General features: G+C 40.9%; 1 protein-coding gene across 4 annotated transcripts in view; it reads right to left on the minus strand.

Annotated features, from left to right (window-relative positions):
- Nucleotides 1-10,756, minus strand: part of Foxj3 (forkhead box J3) — a 97,470-nt gene extending 86,714 nt beyond the window's left edge. Inside the window, exon 1 of one of the 4 annotated variants that reach the window (XM_013016938.1) lies at nucleotides 10,736-10,756. The gene's annotated coding sequence lies outside the window, so the exon portion shown is untranslated. Of the gene's footprint in view, nucleotides 1-10,185; nucleotides 10,355-10,735 lie in introns of those variants that run through there. The other 3 variants (XM_013016937.1, XM_013016939.1, XM_013016940.1) reach the window with 3 other exon arrangements.
- Between the last annotated feature and the right edge of the window lie 1,426 nt (nucleotides 10,757-12,182).

The following is a 12,182-nucleotide window of genomic DNA, read 5'->3' on the forward strand; positions in this document are numbered from 1 at the left end:
GGCTTTTTTCTTTTTGCTTATGTGGTGCTGAGGAATCGAACCCAGGGGCCTCATGCATGCAAGGCAAGCGCTCTACCACTGAGCCACCTTCCCAGCCCTTTTCCATCTTGTAAAAGAGTCAATATAAAGTTTCTTTTCTGTTTTCATTTTGCTTGTGAAATAGGGTCTTATCGCATAGCTCAGGCTGGCCTGGGATCAGACATCCTACTTCCTCCACCCGACCAGGTAAGGTTTCTTGGTCATTCTCCCAAAGCAAACCTGATATAAATTAGGTAAAATGGCACATGACTGTAAGCTCAGCACACAGGAGGCTAAGGCAAGAGGACTGAGTTCCAAGCCAGCTAGGAGTACCCAGTGAGACCCTATCTCTAAAAAAGAAAGGAAGGAAGGAAGGAAGGAAGGAAGGAAGAAAGAAAGAAAGAAAGAAAGAAAGAAAGAAAGAAAGGAAGGAAGTAAAGAAAGGAAGGAAGGAAGTAAAGAAAGGAAGAAAGAAAGAAAGAAGAGAAATGCTGCTTAAATGAAGGCATTCTTTATCAGGGTAGAGAACCTTTTTACTGCCAAAGGCCATTTAGGTATTTATAACACTTGAGGGCCTGGATTTATTGAATTTTGCTTTGAAAAAAGCTCCTAGACTTATTAAATTTTTAGTCCCACCTGCAGATGCCTTGTCAGACCTAAACCAAATGATTTCATGAGCCTTATATGCCCCGTGGGCCAGCCATTTCCCACTCATGCTCAGATCAATGAGTCCCAATATTTTGCAATCAAAGAACTAACCATGAAACCATAAGCTGCTTTTAAAGCCATCTATTCACACCCCTAAATACATTACATTCTTCAAACAAGCAAGCTAGTCATTCTCTCTAAAACTAGTCGTTCTGGTTAAAAACTAGTAAATAGAAATCATAGGATATATGGCTACCAACGCAAGGATATCTCTGGGATGTTTCTCTCATACTAAAAGATAATCTTAGCTGGCAGGGACCTGCCTTTTATTTGTGTCCCAGTATTTTAGTACAGTGCTCTGAACATAACAGAGAGCAAATAAATAAGCAAACAAGTGAGAGAAATGAGTGAATCCAACATTCCTGAATTTAAAACAATACCTTAGAATCCTGCCAGAGAATGGAAGCTGTTAAGTTCATCCTTAAGTCTAGTTTTCATTATAAACTAGAATGACATGCTTAGGTTATTTGTGGGCAATTAATTACTGTAAGGAAATCTAAGGTCTTGTTTGCTCCTGAGGGACTAAAAGTAATTTCTTGAAATGAGAAAATCCTAATACAAAGAAACTTAAATCATTTAAAACATTCACAACTTGACCCATAAGGTTATAATCAAAAAACTTATCAAACTCATTCACCTACAAAACTGCTCAAAAAACAAAACACTTTTGACAGTACTAAGTGACTGTTTAAACTGCTCTTTAAAGGTCATAAGATTCATTTTTCTAAACTATCATTTTAAATTTTAAAAATCCTGTTTTCTTTTCCTGACTATAAACAAAGAATTATGCCCACTTTAGAGACAGGTTCAAGGAAAAAGAACTTAAAATTGCCCATTGTTATACTTTTTTCCCTCTTTTTTCCCATTCAAGTAAATTTCCTAATATACTGTCAATCTTCCTACACATCAGGCAAAAGACAATAGGTCCCATACTGTGACAGTATTCCTGACATCTGTATTAGAACCATGTTCCAAGTATAATTTCTCAAAGTAGAAGTTTCATTATCATATACTTGTATAAAATAAGACTAAACCTATTTAGCAATTTTTTTTTAATTCCATTCTGATTCCTTCCCCTTCTTACCTCTAAGTTTGATACAAAGAATGCAAGTTCAAGTAAAAATGTTTCCAATGACAAGAAATGGACCTAAATGTAACTCAAGTTGTCCCCACTAGTCTTATGACTCTTAAGTTTGATATTATCATAAGATATACTCTGCTCTAAGTAGTCTTGGGTTTTTTTTTTTGAGATCTCTATAGCTTTGTATTATTCACCTCAGAAATCTAAAGTCTGTTCTTAATTAAGATCTTGTCAATTTTCTACTTTAAAAAAAATAGAAAAATCTTGAATGTCTAGGTTCCAGTATCTGCTCTACTACTAAACAATTGTGGGATACTAAGAAGTTTTTGCTTGTAACTCATTTTCCACATTTGTCCATAAAATATTATACTTGCTCTACCTGTATCAACAGACCAGAGAAAGTACTTTTGAAACAGTAAAATGTAAGGTAAAAATGTTTTAGAAACATATATCCTCATAGTGTAGATGGCCAACTATTCAATGAAATCCATGACACACTATGATTTGAATAAAAAATAAGCCAACATAAGCAGTTTCAGGAGGATCCTAACAATTCTCTTAAGCGTATGTTCTAATAACAGTTCTTACTGCACTCTGTGCATGCTTTCCTTTAATGTACAAAAGTAGCATTTCTATCAGTGACTGGTATCCAGTATGTTGTGAGGCAAAAATTATTCATTTACTTTACTTTACATGTCTACCCTGTGTAACATATCAAAGATCCATAGGCATAACACCTAGTGTATGATAGTCTGCTTCTCTTTCACACAGAAGGGCCATTCTACTTGTAACTGCTGTGACATAATTAACCAAAGTTCTACAGTTAAGCCACAGAAACTTTCAATGCTTGGTTGCTATTGTTATCTGTGGTACTTGGACTGACCCCCAGGCCTTGTGCTTGCTATAAAAGTGCTCTACAACTTAAGCTAAGTCCCTAGTGATGGTTTTTTGGGTTTTTTTTTTTTTTTTTGCTGATCCTGGGGCTGGAATTTAGGGCTTGCTCAAGGTTAGTGCTCTACCATGTGAGCCATAGCTCCACTTCCAGTTTGGGGGGTAGTTTATTGGAGATAAGTGTCTCATGGACTTTACTTCCTTGACTGGCTTTGAACTGTGATCATCAGATCTCAGCCTCCTAAGTAGCTAGGCTCCACCAACACCCAGCCATTTGTTATTTTGTTTTTGAGGAATCATCTCACCAGCACTCAGTTGGCTTCAAACTTGTGATCATTCTGTCTCTGCTTCCTATATAGCTGTGATTAAAGACATGAGCCATCATACCCAGTTTTTAGTTTTTTTTAATAATTTACCAAGCACTCATCAGCCAATATCTAGGATCTCAACAAATAACCTATTACTACCCTATTTCACCCTCCCTGCACACCCATCTCTCTACAAGCAAAAGATTCTGAAAGTGTTATACTAGTTGAGTTCTACTAGTCTTACTCATAACCCATTTCTCTCACAAATCTCACAGCAATTATTATAAATTAGTCCTATTAATGGTTTAATGTAAAGTTGTCTCTAACTTAGGAAAATGTCATTTCTAATTTTTGAGGTCTTAAACAAAATTACACTGGCATCGAACTCTTCCAAATAATCAGAAGAGCAATCTGTTTTCCTTGATTGCACAATCATCTGAGTAGGACTCTGTCTAGCACAATTCAGTTAGAGCTTTCAGCTTTGTATTCCAGGTGAAAAGTTTAGCTGAAAGTTGATTGAAAGTCTTCTTCACACATAGGATCATTATAGTATAGATGGCCAACTTTTCAATGGAATCCATGACACTCTATGATTTGAAGATAATAAAAAATAAGCCAACATAAGCAGTTTCAGGAGGATCCTAACAATTCTCTTAAGTTTATGTTCTAGTGCACTCCATAAGTCTGAGCTGATCATAGATGACTTGAACCACTGACAGTGGGAAATAAGTCAAACAGTGCACTATTAATGTAGGTCCAAAATCACTTTAGATTTACAATAGGATTGTGTCTGTCTGAGTACAGGGTTTAAAAGTCCAGGCCTTCTACCACTTGAGCCACATCTCCAGTTCTAGATTTACAGAAGAATCTTATAGCAACCAAAGTGGTCTAGAAACTAGGTTTATTAATGGTGTCAAAGTAAGAGTTCTTATATAGGGTCTTAATTATCCTATACTTCACATCCATTTTATCAGTCAATATGCACGTAAAATAGAGTATCCATCAAAGATACTGAAGACAAAAGGTTACTTAAAATACATAAAATGCCATTGTTATAAATATAATACAACATCTGGTTCCATGTAAAAAGCTATTTCCATATCACAACAGATGGCCCACAGTAATAATGCTTTGCTGATCTGGTTATAACAAATTCTATTAAATCAAAAATCCTGTACAGCAGATGTCTTTCCCAATATCAGTGTAAGTCAATCTCTTTAACCAAACACTGTACTTTCATTCTTATTTGTACACTACAATCCAGTTATGTCAATTCAGGTGGTCTACACTTTGTGGACAGTTATTACAAAATGCCACTGTAATGTTTTCTGAGTTTTGGGGCAGAGGGGGGGAAAACAATATCTTTCTCTAGGACAGAAAAGCTAAATGTTTAGAAAGGAAAAGAAAACTTTACAGTTAAAGACAAAAAAGGCAACAGTAAGTTTTAGCTTTCTCAGACTAAGCTTTCTGAATTGCACCTGTGTGAAAAGCCAAATGACAAAGCCAACAGTGAGAGAGTGCAGGGAAAACAATGTAATTCTGAGATGAGTGGCTATTAGCAGGGACCACAAAAAAAAAAAAAAGTGAACTTTAATGCCCAAACAATATTTATACTAGTGCTAGCTCTATATTTAAAAAGAAATATAGATACAATATCATTTACTTTGTTGTTTAACTGTTTCTCCAATTATATATTCTCGTCATGCCCTTACTTGATATATTATCCTCTATTAATTCAGAACAATACAGTGATTAAGAACTACAGAGTTCAGCCATTCTACATATTCAGGAGGTTGAGATCTGAGGATCAAGATTCAAACCAGCTCAGTTAGGAAAGTCTGAGACTCTTATCTCCAATTAACCTCCAAAAAGCCAGAAGTGGATCTCTCGTTCAAGTGGTAGAACACCAGCCTTCAATGAAAAAGCTAAGGGGCACTGCCCAGGCCCTGAGATCAAGCCCCAGCAGTACTTGTGTGCGCGTACACACGTGCACACACACACACACAAACACAAAGAACTACTAAGTTCTGAAAATAGAGTACAGAGGTTCAAATCCTGGCTCCTTCCACTCTGAGCTATGTACCCTAGGGCAAGATACATAAGCTATCTGTGCCCATTTCCTTATCTGTAAAACAATGTGAATTTTTTTTAAATCTAGTTATAAGGGATTGTTGTGAGGTTTATATAATAAATGTATTTAGAACATCTTTATGTTAATGGTAAGGCCTCAAAATTGTGAGCTATTAACACTATCACATATCATCATCAGATAAAAACTCTGAAAAGGCAAAAATATAAATTTGCCTAAAAAAAGCAAACAAGCAAAAGTCTAGGAGTCTTTAAGTCCCAAAGATAAGTCATTAAAATGCACTGTGGCTCATGCCTATAATCCTAGCTACTCAGGAGGCTGAGATCTGAGGACTGCAGTTCAAAGCCAGCCAGGGCAGCAAAGTCTATGAGATTCGTATCTCCAATTAACCACCAGAAAACTGGAAATGGTGCTGTGGCTCAAGTGGCAGAGTGCTAGCCTTGAACTGAAGAGCTAAGGGACACAACACCCAGACCCAGGGTTCAAGTCCCACAACCAACCAAAATAAAATAAAATAAAAAAATTACTGGGCTGGCAATCAAGCATATTGTGAACCTGGGCTCAACATAAGGGGAAAAAAAGAATAATAAAATAAAATTTTGTGATTCCTCAAGTAGACTTTCCAGTCCCTTAAGTCTCCAAGAATTTTTATGAGGACCTTTTAGTTGCACTGAGTAGCAGAAATGGAACAGACATGAACTAAAATTTAGTTGTTCCATCACTGACGAAGGTGTGCAATTGCAGTTAAGTCATCTAACCTGAACTTCAGATTGTTCATCTCAAAGAAAAACTCTGTATTACAGGGTTAATGTGAGATCAGATGAGATAGTAGAAAACTTACATAAACCAATAAGCCCTATATGAATATTCAAGAACCAACTATATCTTACTCATCTTTATATTCCTAATGCTTTGTAGAGCATAGCAGAGGTTAAAATCTAAAAGAAAAGCCGAAAGAGGTTTTGGTATAGTGAAGACTAAAAGGAAGGATTTAAATGAGTAAGACAAGCAAGTTTCCATCAACTGATGAATAAAATGAATAAAATGTAGTATATCCACTCAGTGGAATACTTGGCAATAAAAAGAACTAAAATACTGACACATACTAAAACATGAATGACCCTTGAAACACACAGAAACAAATTATTTTCTGATATAAAACAATAAGATCTCATTTATGAAGAATCAGCATATTTATACAGTTAGTTGATAAGTATACAAGTGATTGCCGGAGACTGGGGGATGGCAGGAGGATGGGAAATGGCTGCTAACGGGTACAGAGTTTCTTTTTTAAATAACATTCTAAAAATTATTGTGGTCATGGCTGCACAACTCTGTGAATATACTAAAAGCCATTGAAATGTATGTTTAAAATGAGTAATATTATTTATAGTCCCTGAATTGTATCTCAATAAAGTGTTTTTTATTAGAAGAAAAGTTTAAGGAAAAGCTGTAAATGTGTAAAATAATCAGCATTGTTGAAGGGAAAAAAAATCTGGTATTTCAGTAGCTCCTACATAAATAAGAATGATCCTGGGAGAAGCATTAGAAAAAAAAATTAACTACTAAAATACATCAGACAATATTTCACATGTCCTGTGTAAAAAAAAAAATGTAACATAAGCTACCTTTCTTTTCAAAATTGTTAATTATAAATTACCTCCTGGCCTAACTCAATAGTCATTCCATTGCAGTTATGCCTCTGAACTTCTAAACTTCTGAACTTCTAAACTGCATTTGATACGCTCTACCTTGTATAATCTTTCTGTTCTTGGCTTTGATGGCACAGATGTACTTCCTAGTTCATTCATCTCAAAAATTCCAATCCGTAAAGCTATTTCCCCACTATACTACTTTCCCATCAACACGCATCTACTCTCATGCTTTATACCACCATCCACAGCCCTATCACTGGAAAATCTACATTTCTTTTGATTATTCATTGTATTATAATAAAATACATTAGGTTGCCCAAAGTTCTTATATGATTATAATATGGTGATTTAGTAAATGAAATATATGTAAAGTTCTAAGAACAAAGCCTGCCATACAGTAACTATTCAATAAACATTAGCTTTTCACAAGCACTATCTTAAGTCAGACCATCTTATTCCTAAGTTTCTCTAAGAACATTCTAGTCGGTCTCATCAGCTGACACAAAAACTTATCTCAGGAATAACATGAATCATCCTACTCTTTAGAACCTACCATGATACTCTACCAAACAAAACCCCCTATCCTTGAAAAATCATCCTGATAGTCCTAAATTCACTACTTTAACTAACACAAGTCTTTGACAGTCCAACTACTTGGGATCTTTTTGTAACCTGCCATTTTTCTGCCTATGTACATGACCCTTCAGTCTCCTAGAATATTACTTGTACACTTTTGGAAAATTCTGTTTTCCACATGTCACTTAAATTTTGACCTTGGTTGCAGTGATTTCCCAAATGGAAGTCTGATGTAGTTTGGTGAGTATAAATGATGTATATGCTATTTCTCCAACAAAAGAAACAACCGTACCTCACTAAACACAAGTTGAAGCCTTCAAAAACTTGTATTTATTCCTTGTATCTTCACACTTTGGCGGCACATTACTTTGCAGAAGTACACAAATGTGAACTGACATACTAATATGCCTCCAAATGTATCTGAACAACCTTCTCTATTTTCCACTGCCCCACCCACAACTTAGCATACTGAAAGCAGGTAGACTCTATATTTAAATATTTTATTCTACATATAAGAGTATCAAACAATTGTATCAGACAAAAGGAAAAATTAGTATCAAAAATGCATTTGAAAAGATTGAACAATGTGATAAACAAGGGAGAATGCAGACCATTTTGGCATCTAAAGAGTGACTTCAAAACAGTAATATTTATTTTGCCCAAACTAATGAACTAAAAAGACCCAAAATAAACATGTCCCGGCCTCATCCAAAAATAATAATAATAACACCTAATTAAAGCCTGAAAAACTTCCCAGTAAAAAACTTCTTCAGCAGCCCAAACCAAAAACAAGATTCACCAACTCCAACACAAAACAACAGAAAAGATAAACCCTCAGATTTACCTAAAAAACTAAAAAGAAAACTAAATTACATCTATATAGTCCACCTTATCAGAAAAAAGAAAGAGTGCCTGCTTTCCATATTCATCAAGTTCTAGCAAGAATCAAAGGTTTGTCTCATTGCTACTGTAGTCTGTTCCCTTTTAAAGAGTCTCAAAAGGGCAAAGCACAGGAAGATAGAAACCTTATCCTGGAAGAAACATTAAAAAAAAAAAAAAACTACCCAAAATACATTTCAAAATCACTGTCGATTGGTTCCAGTGGCTCAAGCCTGAAATCTTGGCTACTCAGGAGACTGAGATTTCAGGATCATGGTTCGAAGCCAGTTCCTCCCCCAGCCAGGAAAGTCCATTAAACTCCAATTAACCACCAAAAAGCCAGAAGTGGAGCTGTGGTTCAAGTGATAGCGCATAGCCTTGAGCAAAAAAGCTCAGGAACAGTGTCCAGGCCCTAATTCAGGACTGATGCACACACATAAACACACACACACACACAGTCAAGAGACAGAGTGAAATACTAGCCAATGTGAAAAAAGAGAAAGCAAAGTAAGTCGTCAGAGAAGGAACTAGGTGAAATTATCCACCCAGGGCTCTGCAAGAAAAGAGGTAAGGATGAACACTCCCATATGACACACTTGCTTCTTCACTACAGAACAAAGTAGAAGGGGAAAAAAAAGACAAGTGTGGAGCTGGGAAGGTGGCTCAGTGGTAGAGTGCTTGCAACGCATGCACGAGGCCCTGGGTTCGATTCCTCAGCACCACATAAACAGAACAAGCGGGAAGTGGCACTGTGGCTCAAGTGGTAGAGAGCTAACCTTGAGCTGAAGAGCTGAGGGACAGTGCCCAGGCCCACAGTTCAAGCACCACGACCGACAATAAAAAGAAAAAAAAGACGTGTTAGTAAAAACATAAAAGATGCCCCCTAGTCCCTAATTCCGTTTCTCTTCATGCAAGAATCCAGCTAAACTTGCACAGCACCAACACAAAATAGAAAAATCTATGCCAACATGTACACAAAAAGTACAGCAGAAGAAAATGAGAATCTACACATCTCGATTGGCAAGTGCCTGCCTAATTCTCCTGGGGGAGGTTAAGCAGTAGTGACAGTGAACGAGAAAAAGGTGCTGGAAGAAAAGATGTTAAGGAAACTAAGCCCAGCCAGGAAATGTCCCCTTACTGGTCTCAAATTCAGAGTACAACTCTTGATTGGCCCATCTCACCTACGGTGGGCCTCGACCAAACACACTGACCTGACCTTACTTAATACCTTCCACGGCACCCGGACGAAATCACAGAGGAAAAACCATCCGACTAACCTCCCTCTCCTCCAGCTGCAAAAAATGGAAGGGGGGGGGACGGGACACCCTACCACGTGGGCAGGATGCAACACACAGGACAGCAACACGTCCGCATGGAACGGCTGCCTTTGCCCTAACGCCAGCAAAGGACACGGTGACAGGATGGGCGGGAACGCGGGCACCTAGAGCGGACCTCCTGGCCCCCGAAGGGCACCCGCGAGGCGGGCCAGGGACTGTCTGCCTTTCGAGAGGGAAAGCGCCCTCGGCTTGAAGGGAAGAAGCCACAGCGCGCCGGGCGCGGGGCGAACCCAGGCTAGGGCGCAGGTCAAGGAGAGAAAGAGTAGGTCGCGGTCCTCAGACGCGGCGCCCCCTGGGATCCACGTCCGGTTCCCCGCGGGCCCCGCCGGGGGGGAGGGGCGGGAGCCTGGAGCCGCCGCTCCGCGGCTGAGGGGCAGCAGCAGCTGAGGAGAAGCGCCGCGGGGGAGGGAGGGACGGAGCGACCCGGCCCTCGCGGCCCGCCAGGCCCCGGCTCGGGCTCGGGCCCCCAGCCCCGCCCGCCACCCGCCGCCTGCCGCCCACCACACGGCGGGCCCGCCCGCGCCCCCGAGAAGCGAGAGGGCGTCTCGAGGAGGGCAGTCCCTTGCCTCGATCCTGGGAGATGCCCCAGCCCCGCCTCCTCGCCCGCCGCCCCGGCCCGGCCGCCCCGGTGGTGGGCGCTCACCTCAGGCTGCGCAGGCCGGGACGGCCCCGGCCGAGCCCCCGGCCGCTGCGTGCGTCTCCGCCCCCCCGGGAAAGGTCCCAACAGCGTCTGATACGAGCGGCCAAGGCCCCGAGCAGCGCCGAGAGCGGCAGCGGGAGCAGCCAACATCCGGGGCCGCGCACCCGGAACTACTTCCCGACCCGCTCTCCACGCCCGCCCCCCTTTTCCCCGACTCCGTCCCTGTCTCCCCCGCCTCCCGCGACGTCGCTGCGCCACCGGCCGGCCGTCGACGTCGTCACGGCCGCGTCGACGTGCGCGGAATCCCTCCGCGGGGACAAGTAGTGCCCCGGGACTTGGGCTTCTGGGGCCAAACGACCACAGGGTGGTTGTGAGAGTCTCCCAGTCCGGTACCTGCAACTGAGAGTGACGTCTGAGGAGTGAAGGCGGCGAGGGCGGCCCCGCACTTAAGGATGACAGGTCGGCCGCCTTGGGCCCTTTCCAAAGATTCCAGAAGCCCGGTGCTGTGGAAGAATGCCTCCCTGTGACCTTCCCCTCCCTACCCCACACGCACCTTTTTGCAGGCTCCTAAGCGGCTCCAAGAACCCAGACCCCCTTCTCTGACCTGGTACCCCGCAGAGTCCTCAGGTCCTAACAAGGAGGCCTTGAATCTTTCTCCTGGCTCTTCAGCACTTCATGAGGCCAGGATTCCAGGCCCGTCTTTGCCAAGGGCTTTCCCCGGCCTAGTCATACTTTCCTTCTACTTTTGGAATTCTAAGGGCCCTTCTGATCTCAAGTTCGCCTTCTGGGTCATGGTTCTGCTGTCAACAGGTGTAGCATTTAGAACGCTAGCCAGGACACCTCGTGGACTTTGGAATTTTCTTCTACGTCAGTCTTCACTGATTCTTCCTCTAAACTATTAGCACTGATAAGCTGCCCTGTAATTTCGCACTTAGTTACATTGCAAGCTATTATTTGCTGTTGGCTTCATTTATGTTAGTCACATAACTCCTTTGCAGCACCAAGAACGCTTTTGAACTGGTAGTAGGTGTTCAATATTTGGGTTTTAGAGTGTTTATTAGATGAGTGTTAGGCCAATTGGGGATGAGTGGATAAGGGGGCCCTGTGTGAATTGGCCACGAAAGCTTTTTTTTTTTAACCTCAAAGGGCATAAAGCATTCTCTTTCTTCAACAAACATTGAACACTTGCTGTTTGCCAAGAATTTCCAGGCACTCAAACTACCCACGTACTCCTTTTCTATATAATACTTGAGTGAGATTCTGAAGATTCATTCACTCATTCTTCTAGCAAATACTTGTCAATTACTATTAAACTTGCCAGACATTACCTTAGAACTTGATATATCAGTGAACAGGAGGGAGAGAAAGGTAGGGATAATAAATATTCAAACCTCTTGGAGCTTTCATTTTAGATTGGGAGACAGGTTATAAGCATAAAAAAAGAATTGTGAGCCAGAAGCTGATAACTGTCGACTGGAATCCTAGCTATATTCAGTAGGCTGAGATCTGAGGATTGACATCCAAAGCCCTCCTAGGCAGAAAAGTCTGCAACATTCCCTCTCCAATTAACCAGCAAAAATCATGGACTGAAGGTGTGGCTCAAGTGGTAGAGCATCAATCATGAGTGAAAACTCCAGAAATAGCTAGAGACTCGGAGTTCAAGCCCTATACCACCTCTCACACACTTGTAGTATGTTAAAAGTTTTGAGAGCTATAGGAGAAAGGAAAGGGCTATCAAGAACAATGGAAGAGGCACTTTGAATATAAACACTATTCAAATATTTAATTAAATATTTGAATAGGGTGAAGGGAGGTGCCAGTCAGTTGTGGCAAAAGTGGTCCTGAGTGAGAAAGCCAGGAGAGTTGGAAGGTAAGAACAGAGTGGGGTCTTGTTGACCACTGAAAGGTTTTTGGTTATAACAGAACCTCTACAGGGTTTTGAACAGAAGAAGATCACTCTTGCTCTATTAAGAATATATAATTGAACCTAGTCTCCAGTG

Source organism: Dipodomys ordii, unplaced genomic scaffold (assembly GCF_000151885.1).
Source record: "Dipodomys ordii isolate 6190 unplaced genomic scaffold, Dord_2.0 Scaffold33, whole genome shotgun sequence".
Taxonomy (NCBI): domain Eukaryota; kingdom Metazoa; phylum Chordata; class Mammalia; order Rodentia; family Heteromyidae; genus Dipodomys; species Dipodomys ordii.